Source organism: Diabrotica virgifera, chromosome 2, assembly GCF_917563875.1.
Source record: "Diabrotica virgifera virgifera chromosome 2, PGI_DIABVI_V3a".
Taxonomy (NCBI): Eukaryota; Metazoa; Arthropoda; class Insecta; order Coleoptera; family Chrysomelidae; genus Diabrotica; species Diabrotica virgifera.
Window position 1 is genome coordinate 34126135 of NC_065444.1, and position 19885 is coordinate 34146019.

At 32.1% G+C, this 19885-nt stretch overlaps 1 protein-coding gene across 1 annotated transcript in view; it reads right to left on the reverse strand.

Annotated features, from left to right (window-relative positions):
* The window catches only part of LOC114335505 (uncharacterized), a 134866-nt gene that overhangs the window by 50639 nt on the left and 64342 nt on the right, over window positions 1-19885 (reverse strand). The window lies entirely within an intron of this gene.

The following is a 19885-nucleotide window of genomic DNA, read 5'->3' on the forward strand; positions in this document are numbered from 1 at the left end:
AGGGAAAGAGCGGAAATTGCCTCCAAAGTACAATTTAAAATACACAAAAAAATCTTATCAAAAATTTTTGTTTTCTTGTGAATGTTTTAAGGTTAAACCTTAATGTTTAATGAATATTTTAAAAACGAACTTGTTTCTTTAGGTTTTTATTTATATTCTATTTTAGAGTGATAGTCTGTTATGTGTTTTATTTTACTCCGTTTTTCTAATTATACCCTTTTGACAAATCAGTATACAGGGTGGTGGATCGTAAAACGGGCCATAAGAAACTCAATGGGAAATTTTAAATTGTTGAATAACTGCTTCCCTAAATATTTTACACCAAAAGTCATGGGAAACTATTTGTATAGAACTGAAATCTCTATTAAAAGCAATAAACACATTCCAAAATCTTGCAAAAATATATAATACACTAAGCATCAAAATTAACGCACCACCTTAAAATTGGGACATTTTTGATATCTCGTATTTCTTATACCTGTTGTCCAGTTTGAGTGATTTTTTTAGTATGTTATAGCTTTATTCTTCAAGAATATCGATATAATAATATTATTGCTAAAGTTGCAAGTTTCATTGTATACCGGGTGTAACAATGATAGTGTGTTTTTTCCTCAAAGTTTGGAACACCCTGTGGAATATACTAGCGTATATAAAATATTCAAATTAAAATCAACCGTAGCCTTAGGCTTTTTTAACATTTTGTCTTTTGATTCATTCGCTTATGTTGGATAATAAAAAAGTTAGGTACTTTAACAACTAGCAATGTTATTCATCATTCCAGGATGTTTCTAAATAAGTGCGACAAACTTTAAGGGGTAATTCCGCATGAAAAAATAATGCCCGTTTGTTTTATAAACATATCGCACCCTCAGTGCAAGACTGCAGTAACTCAAAATTTTATGAAAATGAAGTAATCATGGAATTCGATTGCAAACATGCATATCTATCAAACAGATGAAATAGAGAATGTGGAAAAATCCCCTTACGAACAATTCACACATCCACCATTTCGGGCTGGGAAAAATTTTTCGAATAGAATCAAAGATCCAAACACCAGTTCTTAGAAATGTGTTTCGCCCTCTTCAACCTCTCTGGGCTCATCGGTAAAGATGGGAGGTTGAATATCTTTAGACACATTCCAATCAAAAAACAACATTCGAAACCTAGACATAGAAGGTGCGTAAATCTACGGCAAATCCGACAATGACAGTCTTAAGTTTTAATTCCCTAATTACTTAAAGTAAGTAAAATATATGTTTAAAACCATAAGATGTAGATCTTTGAAACACACTCAGTGATCAAAAGATCACTGTTTTTTGATTGTTTTTTGATTGGAATGTGTCTAAAGATATTCAACCTCCCATCTTTACCGATGAGCCCAGAGAGGTTGAAGAGGGCGAAACACATTTCTAAGAACTGGTGTTTGGATCTTTGATTCTATTCGAAAAAATTTTCCCAGCCCGAAATGGTGGATGTGTGAATTATTGTTCGTAAGGGGATTTTTCCACATTCTCTATTTCATCTGTTTGATTTCGTACGAGTGGTCGTTAAACCATTAGCCTTGGATCTTTTGATCACTGAGTGTGTTTTAAAGATCTACATCTTATGTTTTTATGCATATCTATCCCCTGCAAAACTTTAGTAACTTTCAAATGCTTAATGGGCTAAATATTACAACAACAACAGTTTAACTATTTTGCGTTTTTGAACATAAGTTCCGTGCAAAACTGTTGTAACTCTAATGTAACAGAGTTACAACAGTTTTGCACGGAACATTGCAACGAATTCGATAACAAGCAATGAAAAAAGTAAGATATTTGTTATTTTAATATTTATATCTGTTGTGTTTAATTTTAATATACAGCGCGTCTATGTAATCCTTTAACGGCTGAGACAATAAACAAAGATTTTCGAGACCAATCTATTCATGTAAATTTTATGTCCTTTGTGTGATATTATATTTATTTTCCATAAGATGTGTGCGATGTCGTTTGACCATTTATTTGTTAGATTGGATTAAAACCACATAAATTAGGACTAATTATTTAGGACCAAAAAGTATTTTTTCTCATGAAAGGAAAAACAGTTATCTTAAAACTTGTGTATTGACAATACTGAGAGGTCAAAAATATCTATTCTAAGAAAAGTTGCCAAAAAACAGTCAAAAATTAAAATGGCCAAAAAGAAAGATTTGGTATACTTATGCCATTCGGGTATGATACCAGAAGCCCACCACAGTTTTTATTAAAATATTTTGGCACAAGATGATGTACGAGAAGAGGACAACAACTACGATAAAACCTGTCAGCAACGGCCAATAAAAATGAAAGAACTATTGGCCGATATAGAAAGGTGGCCGGTATTGCCAGTTTTTGTAGTCTAGATATACATAATTGGTTTGAGGAATTTTTAAACTGGCCGTTAGTACAGGTGGCCGATGTTGGCAGGTGGCCGATAACACAGGTTTTACTGTAAAAGTAAATGTGTCTACACTTTTTACAATTTTCTCCGTGCAAAACTGTTGTAACTTTGAAATTCTAATACTACATATGTAGTGATTAACAATTTTTCCGTGCAAAAGTGTTGTAACTATGAAATTCCTAATTTTTTTGAATTAATATTATTTTATTTAAATTTCTATTTTTGGTTAATGTAATATAGGCTGAAAGGCATGCAAAATCATAATCAAATGTTAATTTTTCTTAAAACTTGTGTCTTATTTCACCGATATTAGCACGAAAATAAACAAAATCGTCTTTATCTCGAAACTTACTTATTTTGACTTACTGCAGTCTTGCACTGAGGGTGCGGTATGTCCACAAATGCTTCGTTTACGAGATACGGGATGTTAAATTTTTTCTTACAGACTGACGATTTATTTATTGCCCTAAAAGCGGTTGAGACATGCAAATTAAATTTGGTAGGTTTTAAGAGGTAGTTATTGCGCATTTTTTGACATAAAATTAAGAATTTTAATTTCACCATTGGGGTGCATACGGGATGTATTTTAAATGTTTATACCCTTATGCACGCCAGTGGTGAATATAAAATTCTTAATTGTATGTCAAAAATGCGCAATAACTACCTCTTAAAACCTACCAAATTTCATTTGCACATCTCAACCAGTTTTAGAGCAATAAATAAATCGTCAGTTTGTCAGAAAAAATTCAACATCCCGTACCTCGGAAACAAAGCATTTGCGGACAATATTTATAAAGCAAACGGTTATCATTTTTTCATGCAGAATTACCCCTTAAAGTTTGTCGCACATATTTAGAAACATCCTGTATCGATGAATAACATTCCTAGCTGTTAAAGTACCTAACTTTTTTATTATTCAATACAAGCGAATGAGTCAAAAAAACAACATGTTAAGAAAGCCTAATGCTACAGTTGAGCCTCAAATTTCAATATTTTATATACGCTAGAATATTCCACAGGGTGTTCAAACTTTAAGGAAAAAACACACTATCATTTTTACACCCGGTATACAATGACACTTATCTCTTTAGCAATAATATTATTGCACCGATATTCTTGAAGGATAAAGCTATAATATACTAAAAAACTCACTCAAATTGGACAACACGTTTAGGAAATACGAGACATCAAAAATGTCCCATTTCTAAGGTGGTGCGGTAATTTTGATGCTTAGTGTAGTACATTTGCCAATGGCCAGAGGCTAATCGTGAGGGATTTGATCAATCCACGCTGAATTTTCCTGAGAATATTTATTTTGGGACTCCAAAAAAAAAAAAAGTTAGCCTCTCATAATTCTCTCTAAAACCCCCGGGCTTCTTTGTAAAATCCCCCATAAGAATCGTAAAAAAGGGAAAAGTCGCGCTTTTTTTATTTATTTAACAGCTGCATATAAATTGATTTCATTTGTGACAAAATGCAAAAATTGGCTACCAACTCTGCCCTTTTCACCTTTAAAAACGCATTTTGATTTTTGTCTATAGAACGCTTTTCTTCTTTTTTTAAAGTGCCTATCCGCTCCGGATGTTGGCGATCATCATGGCTATCTTGATTTTGTTTACCCCAGCGCGGAACAGTTCAGTGGTAGTCGTGTTATGGTACCCCGTCAAAATAGCCCCGTCGAAAAAGCTCCGACAAAATAGCCCCGACATAATATCCCGCACACAAATTACATGCATTCTTCTTTTTTTGTCAAATAATTTAAATAAAAAAAGTTTTTGGACACCTTGTATAAATAAATATGTAAATGTTTATATTACGGAATAGAGAATTAAATAATCTTTCAAATGAGCTAGCACACGATCCCTATTCTCATTTAAAGGAATCATCGATTACGTCATCACGCCCAGATGGATGACGTCACTAGTATGACATACATATATACCAAAATATCGTAATATAAAAATAAAAATCGACCTTTTTCAGCATTTTTCCTTAACGTCGCCGGTTTACGAAATAACGAATTTATTCCTTTCATTTGCACTATACTGTATGTCTGAATTGCCGATATGAATGAGTCAGATTAAATTAAATTATTAGAAGAATTTTTTTTACTAGGAAACAAAATTTTTGTTTAATTTATTATTATTTTGTATTTTGACAACGACGTCCGAAGTGGAAATCGAAACGTTAATACAATAATTTTTTTAGGTTAAATTGTGGCTTATTTCCCAATTAGAATAAAAATTTAAAATAAATAGTACTCCGTGAAAAAAGTAAAATTTTTATTGGGGGTGTTTTCGTCTGGGCTGTTTTAGTCGGGGCTGTCTTGACCGGGGCTATTTTGTGTGCGATCTACTTTGTCGGAGCTATTTTGCTTACGGGCTATTTTGTCGAGGCTATTTTGTATCCGGGCTGTTTTGACGGGGCTTTTTTGACGGGGCTGTTTTGACCGGGCCATTTTGACGGGTCACGGTATTGGTACAAGCATGCCATTTAAGGTGGCAGTGAATACAATTAAGATAGCTATGATGGTAACCAACGTTCTGAAAGGACATGGTACATGAAAAAGAAGAAGAAGTGGAAGAAGGGTGAAACCAATAATAAATACTAAAATCAATAAGGTACAAATTTGAATTAAAAACTTACGGCACCACAAAAACTTATTTATTGCGCATTGCTTTTTATTCGTATTTTATTAAGATGGCAACTGTTTAAGTGTTCCTAATCTGCACTTTTTGGGACTGCATCGAGAATTGGCTGTACTCTCTAAGCCCTATATCTATCTGTTCGACAGTTATACATTTTAAATGCATAATGGATGTACCTGTATATTATTTTGGTCGGCACATATGTCAACAGCCACTTTCAGATATGCGCTTTAATGGGTCCCTGAACACACATACAAATGTGTCTTCTTTGTCCTAGGCCAATCCAATATATTAATACATAATTTATAAATATTATTTGTCATCATAGAGATATTGAATGGAATACAAGTATTTAAATCATATTACTTAGTGTAATTTGGTCTGATTTACACTCACGGGCACAAAATTCCGCCACCCAAAATTTTTGATTAAGTTTGACAATAATTTATAACTTTATTATTTGTTCTACGATTTTGAAGATTCTTGCACCAGTTTATATGTACATGTTTTGGTGTCGTTTGCTATTGTTTCGGTAACAAAAATTTTTTGTTTAAATGGCATTATACGGGGGTGAATGGAAGCGTTGTATTTTCTCCTGTAACTAAAAAAAATCTGTGGAAAAAATGGAGGGCTGGTTTTATTACACACTCCTTTTGTATTATTCTGGAGATATTTCTAAGATGTCGCTTTTTGAATTATCCGAATATCTGTTTTTTTTTGTAAAAGTGATACAATTTTTTGTAAACAAAAACACTGATTGACTCATAAACATAGATATCTTAAGTAGATGTTGGATTAATGAGATTAGAATCGCCCGCATGTAGTTCAGATCTCAATCCTATTGAGCATTTATAGTCCAGGGCGGATCTGTTTTGAGATGGACGTTGAGAGGTGACTCAAATTTTTTTGCAGAAATTGCTTGAAAATAAATCAAATAATAATATTTGAGTTATCCTCCCTCTCAAAAAGGTCCGGAACATTGTTTAAATAATCAAAATGTCAAAAATTGAAGGAAAAATTCGATTTTTTTCTTCGTTTTTTGATTATAACTTTAAAAGTATTCATTTCCGAGAGAAGTTGTACTGACATAAAAGTTGCGTATTTAAATTTCCTACAATATAAAATTGGTTAAAAATTTAAAAAATAGTCACCCTAGTTGCAAAATAGCAATAATTGCGAAAAAACCATACAAAAACAAGTATTCGCATTTTACGTTTTTCAACCATTTATGCTACACTTAGGACCTTCATATTTCACCCAGAAAAACTTTATGATACAGTAAAACAATACTGTAAATTTCTTTAAGATCGGTTTAATAGATTTTTCAAAATAAATTTTGCAATCCAGCTTTCGCAAAAAAAATTCATTTTTTCAAAATGTTACAGTACTGGAAATAAAGCAGATAGCAAGTTAAATTTTTTTTGCTTATAGAAGTGTACTGTACCTTTCATATGCAATTTTCAAAATTAAAATCGATTAATTACCACGGCGTCAGAAAATTTTTGAAATCAACAATAATTTTTGGTGCTACGGCCAGGACAGCGGTGTTCGATTCACACAAGTTGATTTCCACCAAAATTTCTTCCAATCTTTATCTAATATATTATTTTCTTACTCTATATTTTGTTGTATTTTAATATTTTAATTTAACAAAAATCAAACTAATTTTATTATTGTTTGTGAAATATTGTTTAAACAATTGCATATGTTTAAAAATAATAAACTTTTATTATTTAAGTTAAAATATATGAACAAATAAAGTTTTTGCTAATAGAAGTGTTATTTCAAAGGATAGAGTATGTGTTTTTATTTTGCAATAAACAAATTTATTTATTTATATCGAAATGTAATAAAAATTAAAATGTATCAATCATTATCAAAGGTCATTGCAATGCCCAATCAGAGCAAACTATCCGCTGTCCTCATTCAAAATCCGCTGTCAAAATTCATGACGCCGTGGTGTTAATCGATTTTAATTTTGCAAAATTGCGAATGAAAGGTACAGTACACTTCTATATGAAAAAAAATTTCAACTTGCTATCTGCTTTATTTTCAGTCCTGTAACATTTTGAAAAAATGAATATTTTTTACGAAAGCTGGATTGCAAAATTTATTTTGCAAAATCTATTTAACCGATCTTAATAAAATTTACAATGTTATTTTATTATGTCATAAGGTTTTTCTGGGTCAAATATGAAGGTCGAAAGTATAGCATAAATGGTTGAAAAACGTAAAATGCGAATACTTGTTTTTGTATGGTTTTTTTCGAAATTATGGCTATTTTGCAACAGGGGTAACTATTTTTTTAAATTTTTAACCAATTCTCTATTGTAGTAAATTTAATTACGCAACTTTTATGTCAGTACAACTTTTCTTGAAAATGAATACTTTTAAAGTTATAATAAAAAAAACAAGAAAACGATCGAATTTTTCCTTAATTTTTTGACATTTTGATTATTTAAACAATGTTCCGGACCTTTTTGAGAGGGAGGATAACTCAAATATTATTATTTGATTTATTTTCAAGCAATTTCTGCAAAAAAATTTGAGTCACCTCTCAACGTCCAAATGTACTACTATTTTTACAGATGAGCCCTGGTCTATTATGTGATGAATTAAAAATAGCTACTGGCCGTCTCCATACCCGCTATTGCATTGTTTTGTTTTATTGTTTATTTTGTTATATGTTGTTAATATCGCGTGATTGATATTTTTAATTAAGTAACCCTTCAAGGCAATATTTTTAATTACAGATTAAAAAAAAGAGATATTCGGATGATTCAAAAAACAAAATCTTAGGGATACCTCCAGGATAATACAAAAGGAGTATGTAACACAATCAGCCCTCCAATTTTTCCCACAGAATTTTTTAAAATTAGGAGAAAATACAACGCTTCCATTCACCTCCGCATAATGCCATTTAAGCAAAAATATTTGTTAGCGGAATAATAACAAACAACATGAAAACATGTAAATTGTACATACCTATAAGCTAATGCAAGAATCTTGAAAATCGGAGTACAAATAATAAAGTTATAGATTGTCTGTCAAACTTAATCAAAAACTTGGGTGGCGGAATTTTGTGCCGGTGAGTGTATATTTTAGAAATGTGTAATATACACATATCTCCAAAAGTTTTACTCTCCCTGAATATTTCAAAAAATATCAAAATTTATTTTTAATTTGACTTAAATTCCTCAACAACTAAGACCATTGGCATGGTACAATTGATTTTGCAATGAGATATCTAGTGCAGTGTCTAGTGTGTTGAGTAAATGTCTTGTTACTTTAAAAAGTTGACTTGATTGTCTTTACAAAGAGATGCTAACTATATCCGAACGTCTTCTATCCCACAAAGATAAAAATATCCAAATTAATTTCTGAACTGTAGCGAATACTAGGATTCCATTTTGTTTGTTGCATTTATTGCTGTTATTTTGTCCTGTTTTTGCATTTAGAGGTTATTTATATTAAATAAACTGACATTTTGACAACAAATTTTATACTGAAGTTTAAAATTTGATGGTAAGTATATTTTATTTTGCCATTAATTTACATAAAAAGTTAACCTCATTCACAGTTAATAAATGGTTTTGTTTAAGTTTACGTAAATATGAAATATATATCAAAAAGAAAATATTTTATTTTCAAATATTATCAGAGAACGGCAGTTCTTGTCAGTGGCACACAACCCCAACAACAATACACCTACAAGCGACACTACATATACACGAAATTTTCGATTTTCTAAATCTGACTGAATTCAAAATTGGACCAAATCCCATCTTAAAGTTTAGAAAAAAACTCACCCATCTACATGTCAACTCTCCATTTTGGTCCAAGGGTGTGGATTTTACGGCCCTTCCCATTTAGGGTCTGTTTTTCGTTCTCGTCCCCAAAACTCCCAAAAATTTCAAAAATTTAAGTCCGACCTTTACGGCTTCTGATAGTACTGATCATTACCTTCCCAACGGATGTCTAATTTTGACAATCGGTTATACCATTCAAAAGTTACCGAGCTCAGAAATATGACTCAATTTTTATTTAAAAAGGGGAAAATGTTTGTATGTATGTATGTTTGTATGTGTGTGGAAAAGTTACACCGATCTGAATTTTTTTCTGTATTTCAAGAGGGTGAGAGGGCCGATTCAGAACCGGTGTAATTTTTTACTTCTGACTACCCGTAAGCCAGCTAGAGGGCTAGGTAAATACAAAATAGCATATTTTTTGGGCGTATATATCTTAGGTTCAAGGAGAGAAATGAAAACGTCAAATAAACCAAATCAATAGGGTTGAGTTATATTTTCAAACGGTGCCTAAGCTATCCAGCTTAGATATATACACTGCGCACCATAGCCGAAAAACTAAAAAATTAAACTTTGAAAATTTTGGTTTTTCGACAATTACTCAAAATTTCAACCTACGAATTGCGCCACTAAATTAGCGTTTGTAGAAGGTATCTAGACGCATCTAATGGTGTATAGCTCATATCTGGTAAAATTCTAATTTTTAAGTTATAGGCTTTATAAGCATGATTTAATCTATTTCTTATGGGAATAACGGGTTTTCAAGCTCAATAATTCCTGTAATACGTTCAGTTATCATACTTACTAGATGCATCAGATACTACTTGTCAATACGTTTCAAACTCATGTTTATTGATCAAAATCAGTTAAGCTGTTCAAAAGTTATAGAGCTCCAAAAGTATAATTAGTCCAGGAACTGAAACTTTTCACTTCGCAATTTTTACAGAATGGATCGATTTGCTTGAAAATTTGACAATAAGTACATAGTGGAAAGTCCAAAGATCAAAATCTATATGATTTTGAAAAGACGGAAAAACTATGCATTTTTCGAGGATAACTTTCAAAAATAAAAAAAAGAAGTATGTAGCTTAAAAACTAAGTGACTTATAATGAAAAGAATGCCAGTCCCTATTTTTTCAGTCAAAAAGTTATCAGAAACAACCCCCTAATTACAACCCTAATATTATATACATGAAATTTTCGATTTTTTAAATCTGACTGAATTGAAAATTGGGCCATTCCCATCTTAAAGTTCAGGAAAAGACTCACCCATTCATATGTCAACCATCCATTTTGGTTAAGGGTGTGGATTTTACGGCCCTTCTTATTTAAGGGTCTGTTGTTCGTTCTCGTCCCCAAAACTCTCAAAAATTTCAAAAATTTAAGTCCGACCTTTACGGCTTCTGATAGTATTGATCATTACATTTCCAACGGATGTCTAATTTTGAAAATGGGTTACACCATTCAAAAGTTACCGAGCTCAGAAGTATGACTCAATTTTTATTTAAAAAGGGGAAAATGTTTGTGGAAGATTCGATGGACACTAGATCATTTGGGAGGTAATGCCACAAAGGCGACCATTTATAAAACTTAGCGTGTAATCGAGAAACATTGCATTCAACTTCATACATTTAATTTATAAATAACTTTGAAAAACTCCTGATACAAGAATAAAAAACCGCTAAACGCCGTAAAAATTAGTGACGCATACAATATGCCAGCTACAAAAGGTCTGATATGAATATTACGTGGCGCGAAAATGTATTTTAATTTTGATACAAAACAAAATTCTAGTTTTAATTTAAAAGATTTTTCCATAATATTTGCTAAATTTGAAGTAAACGCGCCACAAAAGAGTTTCAAAATTCAAACTATATCAAAGTTACTCTTTTGTGGCGCGTTTACTTCAAATTTAGCAAATATTATGGAAAATCTTTTAAAATAAAACTAGAATTTTGTTTTACATCAAAATGACAATGCATTTTCGCGCCACGTAATATTCATATCAGATCTTTTGTAGCTGGAATATTGTATGCGCCATTCATTTTTACGGCGTTCAGCGGTTTTTATTCTTATTTATATTATACTTAACGAATATTTAATATCACTGATGATGTTAAAAGTATTTATTAAGCTATTTCAAATGTAGCTGTAGTTCTGTACCAAAATGTTAAGTTCTATTTATTTGATAACGTCAAATTTTATAATATAATCCATGATCAGAGCAGTACCCACTTTCTGTCACATGCTGTTGCGTGGAATAGATTCCGACTTATTTCATATGCTTTAAATGATGACGCAAGGGTAAAAAATTGAGTTGTTTCAAAATATTTTCACGGGATAGACAGTCTGTGCAATATGCATACCACTGGCCTAATTGTCGTTTGACCGTAAAACGTTCGCTGCGAAAACAAATGACGTTATGTCATTTATATGACAAACAAACCGGATTTCGGAATTTTCCCTATTTTTTTGATAAAACATTGGGATGGATAATTTTAGAATGAAATACATGTGGCGCGATGCACTGAACCACGCTAGAGATTCAGCTGTAGCTTGGATCTAACCCCCTGACACCCTCCGTTCGCGCTACTCTACAACTTCCGCGGATCAATACTCTTCGGCGAGCATTTTTCCCTTGTTATAAATTTTATAATCTTTTCGGATTTTAGAAACGAGTGTTTACATCGTCTAGAACGATAGTCATTGATAGGGAATTTAAATTGATTGACCACAGAATTAAATTAATTATAATTATTGTGCGGCATCGGATGAACCGCATAATAGTATGGTATAGTTCGACCCAAACCCAGACATCCAAAGTGAAAGTTATCCTCCAACACCAAATTGTTCTATATGGTCCACATAATGTTCAGAAAAAAGTCACACCATTTTGAGCGTCGGGTTTGGGGGGAGGGGGGAGAAATCTGCAAATTCGTAGTTTTTTACGTTTTTCGTCAATATTTCTAAAACTAAGCGGTTTATCATGAACAACCCTGTACATAAAATTGTTCTACATTAAATTTGAAATAAAAAAGGCCCTATGCATAACCGTTCTAAAATGAACGGTTCCAAAGTTACGGAGGTAGTATAGTATAATTGGTCCAAAAAGAGGCCTAACCCAGACATCCAAAGTAAAAGTTTTCCTCCAACACCAAATTGTTCTATGTGGCCCACATATTTTTCAGTAAAAAGTTACACCATTTTGAGCGTCCGGTTTGGGGGGGGGGGGGGAGATGGGGGAGAAGTTGGTAAATTGGTAGTTTTTTTTAAGTTTTTCATCAATATTTCTAAAACTATGCTTTAGCGTAAGAAATGTTCTATAGAATAATGTTTTACAGAAAATTTAAAACAAAAAAGGTTCTATACATAATTGTTATAAAATCAACGGTTCCAAAGTTACGGAGGGTGAAAAGTGGAGTTTTCGATACTTTTTATATTTACCGATTTCTCCCCCCTCTCCCCCCCAAACCCGACGCTCAAAATGGTGTGACTTTTTTCTGAACATTATGTTGACCATATAGAACAATTTGGTGTTGGAGGATAACATTCACTTTTGATGTCTGGGTTTTTGGTATAGTTATATCATAAATATTGCCCAAAAAATATAAAAAGTATCGAAAACCTCGAATTTTCACCCTCCGTAACTCTGGAACCGTTGATTTTATAACAATTATGTATAGAATATTTTTTGTTTTATATTTCATGTAGAACATTTCTGTATATAACATTTTTTACGCTAAAGCATAGTTTTAGAAATATTGACGAAAAACTTAAAAAAACTACTAATTTACCGGCTTCTCTCCCATCTCCCTCCCAAACCGGACGCTCAAAATGGTGTAACTTTTTACTGAACAATATGTGGACCATATAGAACATTTTGGTGTTGGACGAAAACTTTTACTTTGGAGGTTTGGGTTAGGCCTTTTTTTGGACCAGTTATACTATACTACCTCCGTAACTTTGGAACCATTCATTTTAGAAATATTATGCATAGGGCCTTTTTTATTTAAAATTTAATGTAGAACAATTTTGTATAGAAGGTTGTTCATGCTAAACCGCATAGTTTTAGAAATATTGGCGAAAAACTTAAAAAACTACGAATTTACCGATTTCTCCCCCCTCTCCCCCCAAACCCGACGCTCAAAATGGTGTGACTTTTTTCTGGACATTGTGTGGACCATATAGAACAATTTGGTGTTGAAGGATACCTTTCACTTTGGATGTCTGGGTTATGCCATCTTTTGGATCAACTATACTATACTATAATGAAATTATTCTAAATATACGGTTGAAATAATTTTATATCACGAAAATATATAATTTTAAAAGTACTTTACCATATCTGTTTAGGCAGAATGATAGTAATTGTTAAATATTATTACATTCACCCAAATATATTAGGGCTTGAAAATACAATGAATCAATTGTAGCAGAAAAATTGATTATCTTTTTCTTCTTCAAGTGCCATCTCCGCAAGGGAGGTCGGCAATTATCATAGCTATTCGAACTTTGGAGACGGCTGCTCTGAAAGTTCGTTTGATGTACATCCGTACCATTCCCTCAGGTTGCGCTGCCACGATATTCTGCGTCTCCCTATGCTTCTTTTTCCTTGAGTCTCTCCCTGCATAATGAGTTGGAGCAAGTTGTATCTCTCTCCACGTGTAATATGTCCGAGATATTCCATTTTCTGGTTCTGCTTGTATTTAAGACTTCCATTTCTTTATTCACCTTTCTCAGAACTTCTTTTTTTGTGACGTGTTCCGTCCATGATATTTTTAGAATTTTTCTGTGTACCCACATCTCGAATGATTCCAGTTTTTTCATTGATACCGCATGCAAGGTCCAAGCTTCCATTCCGTAAAACAGAGTCGAGAAAATGTAGCACCTAGCCAACCTTACTCTTAGCTCTAACCTTAGATCTCTTGTGCAGAGCACTTTTCTCATTTTGTTAAAATTCGCTCTAGCCTTTTCTACTCTAAGTTTAATGAAAGTAATCATTTGTGGAATTAATCATTATTCCAAGATATGCATATTGGTCTACTCGTTTGACGTTGGTTCCGTTTATGAGGAGATTCTCGTTATTTCTTTGAGTTTTAGAGATTCTCATAAATTTTGTCTTCTTGATGTTCATTGTTAGACCGTATTCTTGGCTATATATAGCTATTCTGTTAAACAGTCTCTGAATATCTTCAATATTTTCGGCTAAGACGACAGTGTCATCCGCATATCTAATGTTGTTATGGGAAATCCGTTCACCTTTATTCCAGCTGTTTCACCCTTTAGCGCTTGTTTTAGGATCTCTTTCGAGTAGGCATTAAAGATAACTGGCGACAATACGCATCTCTGTCTCACCCCACGTCTAATTTCAATTTCCTCGGACAACTGTTCGTTAACACGTACTTTTGCTCGCTGCTTATAGTATAAATTAGATACGATCCTGAGGTCATTGTAGACTATCTTCTTTAATTTCAGAACATTAATTAACTGTTCATGTCGTACTTTATCGAAAGCTTTATTATAGTCAATAAAACGGACATACATATCTTCATTGACGTCTAGGTACCATTGTATTCTAGGTACCATTGTATTATGATATAAGTGAGAACAGAGCTTCACGCGTTCCTAGGGCTTTGCGAAACCCAAATTGTGTATCATTAATATGATTATGAATGCATATTATATGACTCAGTCGGTCAGATGGGTTAGCGGGCTCAGGCGCAAGATCGACAAATCTAGTGGATTTCCGATCGAGGTTTGATCTCCGACCTGGTGAACAGAAGAATAAAAAAGATAACATCATAGTCTAAAATTCAACAGAATCTACGGCTTAGTCTGGAATAAGCTGGTGTCTGATCGGCCTATGGAGAAGCAGCACGGCAAGGGATAAGGGCTTGCGGCTTGGTGATACTCCTCCATGGATCCCTACCGAATTGGCGTTGACGCCTAATACTGATGTATATATATACAAGTAAATATATACTGAAAACAATAGATGTGTTTCAAAATGCAGCATTTTTCGCATCCTAGTTTCCAACGCTTGCAATCATTCCTGTCATCTGCTTGTAGACACCTATCTTTCCCTAGCACCATTTAATTCTTGTATCCACGATTTTATAGGCTTCTCTTTTTCTTGTAGTTGGTTGGGAGCTCCACTTTAACATTCTCTTTGGCCATCTTTGATCACTAATCCTTTCGATATGGCCATACCACTTCAGCCTTTTTTGTATTCTATAGTTTCCAGAATGTCATATCTATGCCTATACGATCTCTCTTTTCAGTATTCCTTACCCTATCTTTTGTAGTGATGGCAACATCTACGCCACTAATTAATTTCTATTACCTCTATTTTTGGAAGCGTCCATTCTATTTACCACCCAAAGCTCTAATCCACATGTAACAATACTTTCTATGGTAAATTTGTATTTCCCAATTTTTGTGTTTCCAGTGATGTGGTTATTCCATGATGAATGTTATAGCTTAAATTCTTTAGACAGACAACACTTAATTCTGCTATGAACAGCGCTGCGTCTTCTAAAATACCAAAACTGTGAAATCAAAAATATGATCTAATGTAACTAGGAAACAATCCTGAAATTCCAAATCACTACCGAAAATTTTTCCTGTTGAGCCACTTAAATTTTCTGAAATGATGATCTTATACCATATTCAAAAGAAAAAAATCTTAAAGTCCTCCGAGTTATAGAGAAGGGTTTTGAAAACAAAAATATAATAGGAGTTCCGTAAAAACTCGTAAACCACAAAAATTACTAGAAAAAAATATACTGCTTACAGCAGAATGATTCTGCTGCCTGCACTATGCCGGTCCAGATGATAGGTTTATATAAACCTTACCCTGATCAAAAATTATTGTAACGTGTTTTGTAAAAGTTCTGTGTGATGTCCTGGATGTTTTCTGTAACTTTACACAACTAAGTTGACTACGTACTACAAGTAAAATGTTCAACCAACAACCGAGTTTTTTATTATAAAAAAACGTGAACTTTTTCTGACTATTTAAGATGGAATCCCACTCTCTCTTTTTAGTGATACGTTAAGAATTTTGACCATAGCTCTGATGATGACTTTGTAAACCGAGAACGCTCAGCTAGGAATTTAAACATAACTTTACACACTTAAAAAATACATTCTTTCACTTGTCAGAAATGTGTACAAAAACATATCAGTATTTTCAATAGATTTAGATTTAACTTTTATTCATTGATTGACGTTGATTTTGAACTCATACGATTAAATAATTTTATTTGCTACGTACTTTGATTAATATAAAACTAAAAAAGCCTAAGGAAGCTTCTGATTTTTTTTCAATTATGTCGCAAAATAGATATAATTGAACAAAGATTAAACAATTTTGTTGACTTTTAGAGTCGATTAGAGATATCGCGATTAATAATTTAAGCGAAGACCAGCTTTCGCAGATAGAATTGAATACGGAAAGAACTGAAAGTTTATTTACTGAATTTGATGAAATCCAAATATCAATTGAATTAAATTGTCAGGATGAAGATACTCAACAAAGGTATGCGATTAGACAAATATTAGATACTACATTTTCAAAAAATTGTCTAGAGCAAGAATACTTTTAAAAAGAAAATGTTCCGCTTCATCCAGTCCAGAGTCGAAAAGTATGATATAAATCATAAATATAGGCTATTCCACGAACATAGGACTGTTTTGGATTATCGCGACAACGAATATTTTAGTGTTTAACATAAGAAGTACGAAATTAAATGGCTCTAATAATTATTCCAATAAGCAACAATATTATTTGCAAATTACTTCCGTTCTTCATATTTTGCACAATAATATATTCGTTGTTGAGATAATCCAAAACAGTCAAGGTGTTAAATTACCTCCTGTGCAATTTCCTGTTTTTATGGACACTATTTGAAGTGGATTGAATTTAAAGATACTTCTATGGCGTTAATTCATAACAGAATTTTGGAAAATATTCAAAAAAAAAAAATGATTTTCAGGCGAGCTTAAAAGACGACGCATTGAAAATTATACAAAGTTTAAATTTTTCTGCGCAAAATTACAATTCTGCATGGCAAAATCAGTGCAACAGATTTGACAACTCTCGGATGTTAGTCAACAGTCAATTAAAAGCTCTTTTTGAGATTAAAAATTTAAATGGAGAATGAGCATTAGGTCTCAGAAGCATGATAGACTCAGTTAAAAAACATTTATTCGCTTTAAAATATTTCACCTACTGACTAACTATTGGGATACAATTATGATATATTTGTTAAGTAGTAGATTTGATAAATTCAGTTCTCGTGAATGGGAAAGAAAAGTAGATAAATATTTGCCAAGTTTTGAAGAATTTCTTGAATTATTGAAGAATCGTACAGATTTGTTGGAAACAATAGAGTTAATCAATGCATCCAGCATTGCTGAAAAAACGGATTAGAAAACTAAATACATAAATTCTCTAGATCTCTGCTAACTAATACAGGCAGGAGCAGAATTTGTAGTTTTTGTAAAATCATTCATATTAACAATAGTTATCAATCCTGTGATTTTAGTTTTTACCAATTTTAATTTGTTTTTAAGTTAAACACACGAATTTATGATTATACAGTCCATTGAATCAAGTTGTCCAGGCACCTTTTCAAATTGACACACTGTATAGTCTTCGATATCTTTAGTACATTATCGTGTAGGTAAGGTTTCAACCATTAATTTCACTACGAATAAGATTAACTTTAGCGCAAATGAAATAAATTTTAATTATTCAGCTTCACCGTTTTAAGGTTTCATTTCGCAACATTGCCAGTACAGAAAGATATTAGCGGTTAGAGGTCTGGGAACCGAGATTAGAGAAGATTAAACTTCGGCTTAAAACAAAACTCATTCTCGTTTAAAAAATGTAAAAATAATAAATTGGAGCATTGGTCAATATTATTAGAATTATTTAAAGGTAGCTTTAAATTTTTAATCAGTTTTTTATTCGGGTTTAGATTGGTACGAAAAAATTTAAAAATGACGATACACTGCTCCTAGAAATTAACGCACCATCTAAAAAATCATTCTTTGTTGTTTTAAATGACACCGCACACATCTCATGGAAAATATAATATCACTAAAATGAAATAAAATTTACATGAATAGATGCGTCCTGAAATTTCAATAATTTGATACCATTGCGCCAACTCTGAATTTTGCTTAATTAGGGCGTTAATTGTAATTAAAGTTTATCAAAATCGCATTTTGAAGTCCATAAAACTGGCATTCAACAAGAATATTAGTCTAGCGGCTAGGGATGGGGAAAACCTACCGGTTAAAACCTAAAGCCGGTTTTTTTAGTTCGCAATAACTGGTTTTACCGGTTGTTTTTTTCTCCCGGTTATCACCGGTTTTTTCTTTTTACAGTAATAACCGGTGAAAAACCGGAGAAGTTACTTCTGAAAAAAATAAGGAATTCGTAAAAAAAATATTGTTTGTTTAAATTCCTCAATATTACTTGATTTGTTTAATGTTTATACATACTCGTTAATGACCCTCACAGTCACTGAAATATGTTTAAGAAATGTGATAAGCTGAATTGGCTATTTTGATGAACTTCAGAATAAGCATGTCTTGCTTGAATACCTACACAAACGAGAATAAACTTATATTTATAAATGCAGGAGAAAAAAAAACCATTCCTCTGGAATCATTTAAAAAAAAATCAAAATAATAAAATTGTTTTGTGTATGTTGTGCAAAAAGGATTTTTTTTGGAAATACACTATACATACAAATTGAAGACAATAATACATCCAGTTCAGAATTTTAAGATTGATTTTATAAGTTTTACCATTTTTGATGTTACATTTTTGTTTTTATAATTCGTATGTATATACCTCTACACGCTACAGTATAATTTGCTTCATAATTTATTGCGTTTATAGTCTTATACCTAATTTCACCACCATTTGTATTTTTCAATTATTTGATATTATTTTGAGCCGAAATTTTCATTGCGTTAGTTTATTATAATAAAGGGTGTAACAAAAAGGTAGGTATGCAATTAAATCACATATTCTGGGACCAAAAATAGATCGACTGAACCTAACTTACCTTAGTACAAAAGTACACATAATAAAAGTTGCTGACCTTAGAAGTACCAAAATGAACAACTATTTTTAATGGGAATAAGCCACAATTTTACCAAACAAATGATTTTATTAACGTTTCGAAGCCCAAATCGGGTTTCGTTGTCAAAATACAAAATACTACTAAAATAAAATACTAAAATCATTTTTTATTCCCATTAAAAATAGTTGATTATAAAAAATGCCACAAGGAAATAGTAGCTTCAGACCAATATCAAAACGAAAATATTTTTTTTGCAATATATCGAAAACTGTTAGGGATTTTATATTAAACATGGGCATGTGGAGTATCACAAACTAAAGTGCAATACGAATTTGACGTTTTAACCTATTGGGTATTGAATATTGATTCAAAAAACCGAAAACCGGTGAAGTTTGTCATTCAGAAGTGATCGGAAACTTCCCTCTACGTAACACTCTAATTAAAATTAGTCATTGACCTTATTTGGTTTTTTTATTTAAGTATTATTAATAGGTTCTAGAGGATTGACCGGCTTAGAATGATCAGCCCTTTTTTTAGAATAGAAAGATTATGATCAGAGATAGGAAAAAGTATTTATATATAAAATTGTAGATTATTTAATTGCCAAAAAACTGATTTGCAAGCATTCTTTCTACGGCAAAAATTGAGTGAGCTATTGACAATTAAATCTTGTAATAACATGCAAAAACCACCTTTACCAACTCTTTCAGAATCACCTATTTTGCAACTAAGGATTTTAAAAGGATTTGGTATTAATAGCCTTATAGATCTTGTAAAAACCTAGAAAATTCTTTTTTAATAAACTTTCTAGGATAAAAAAATAAAGAAGTTACAGTTAAAAAATCAATATATTTTTTTGAAAAAAAAAAGGATAAATTCAATTGGAAGCATAATAATGTAAGTTATC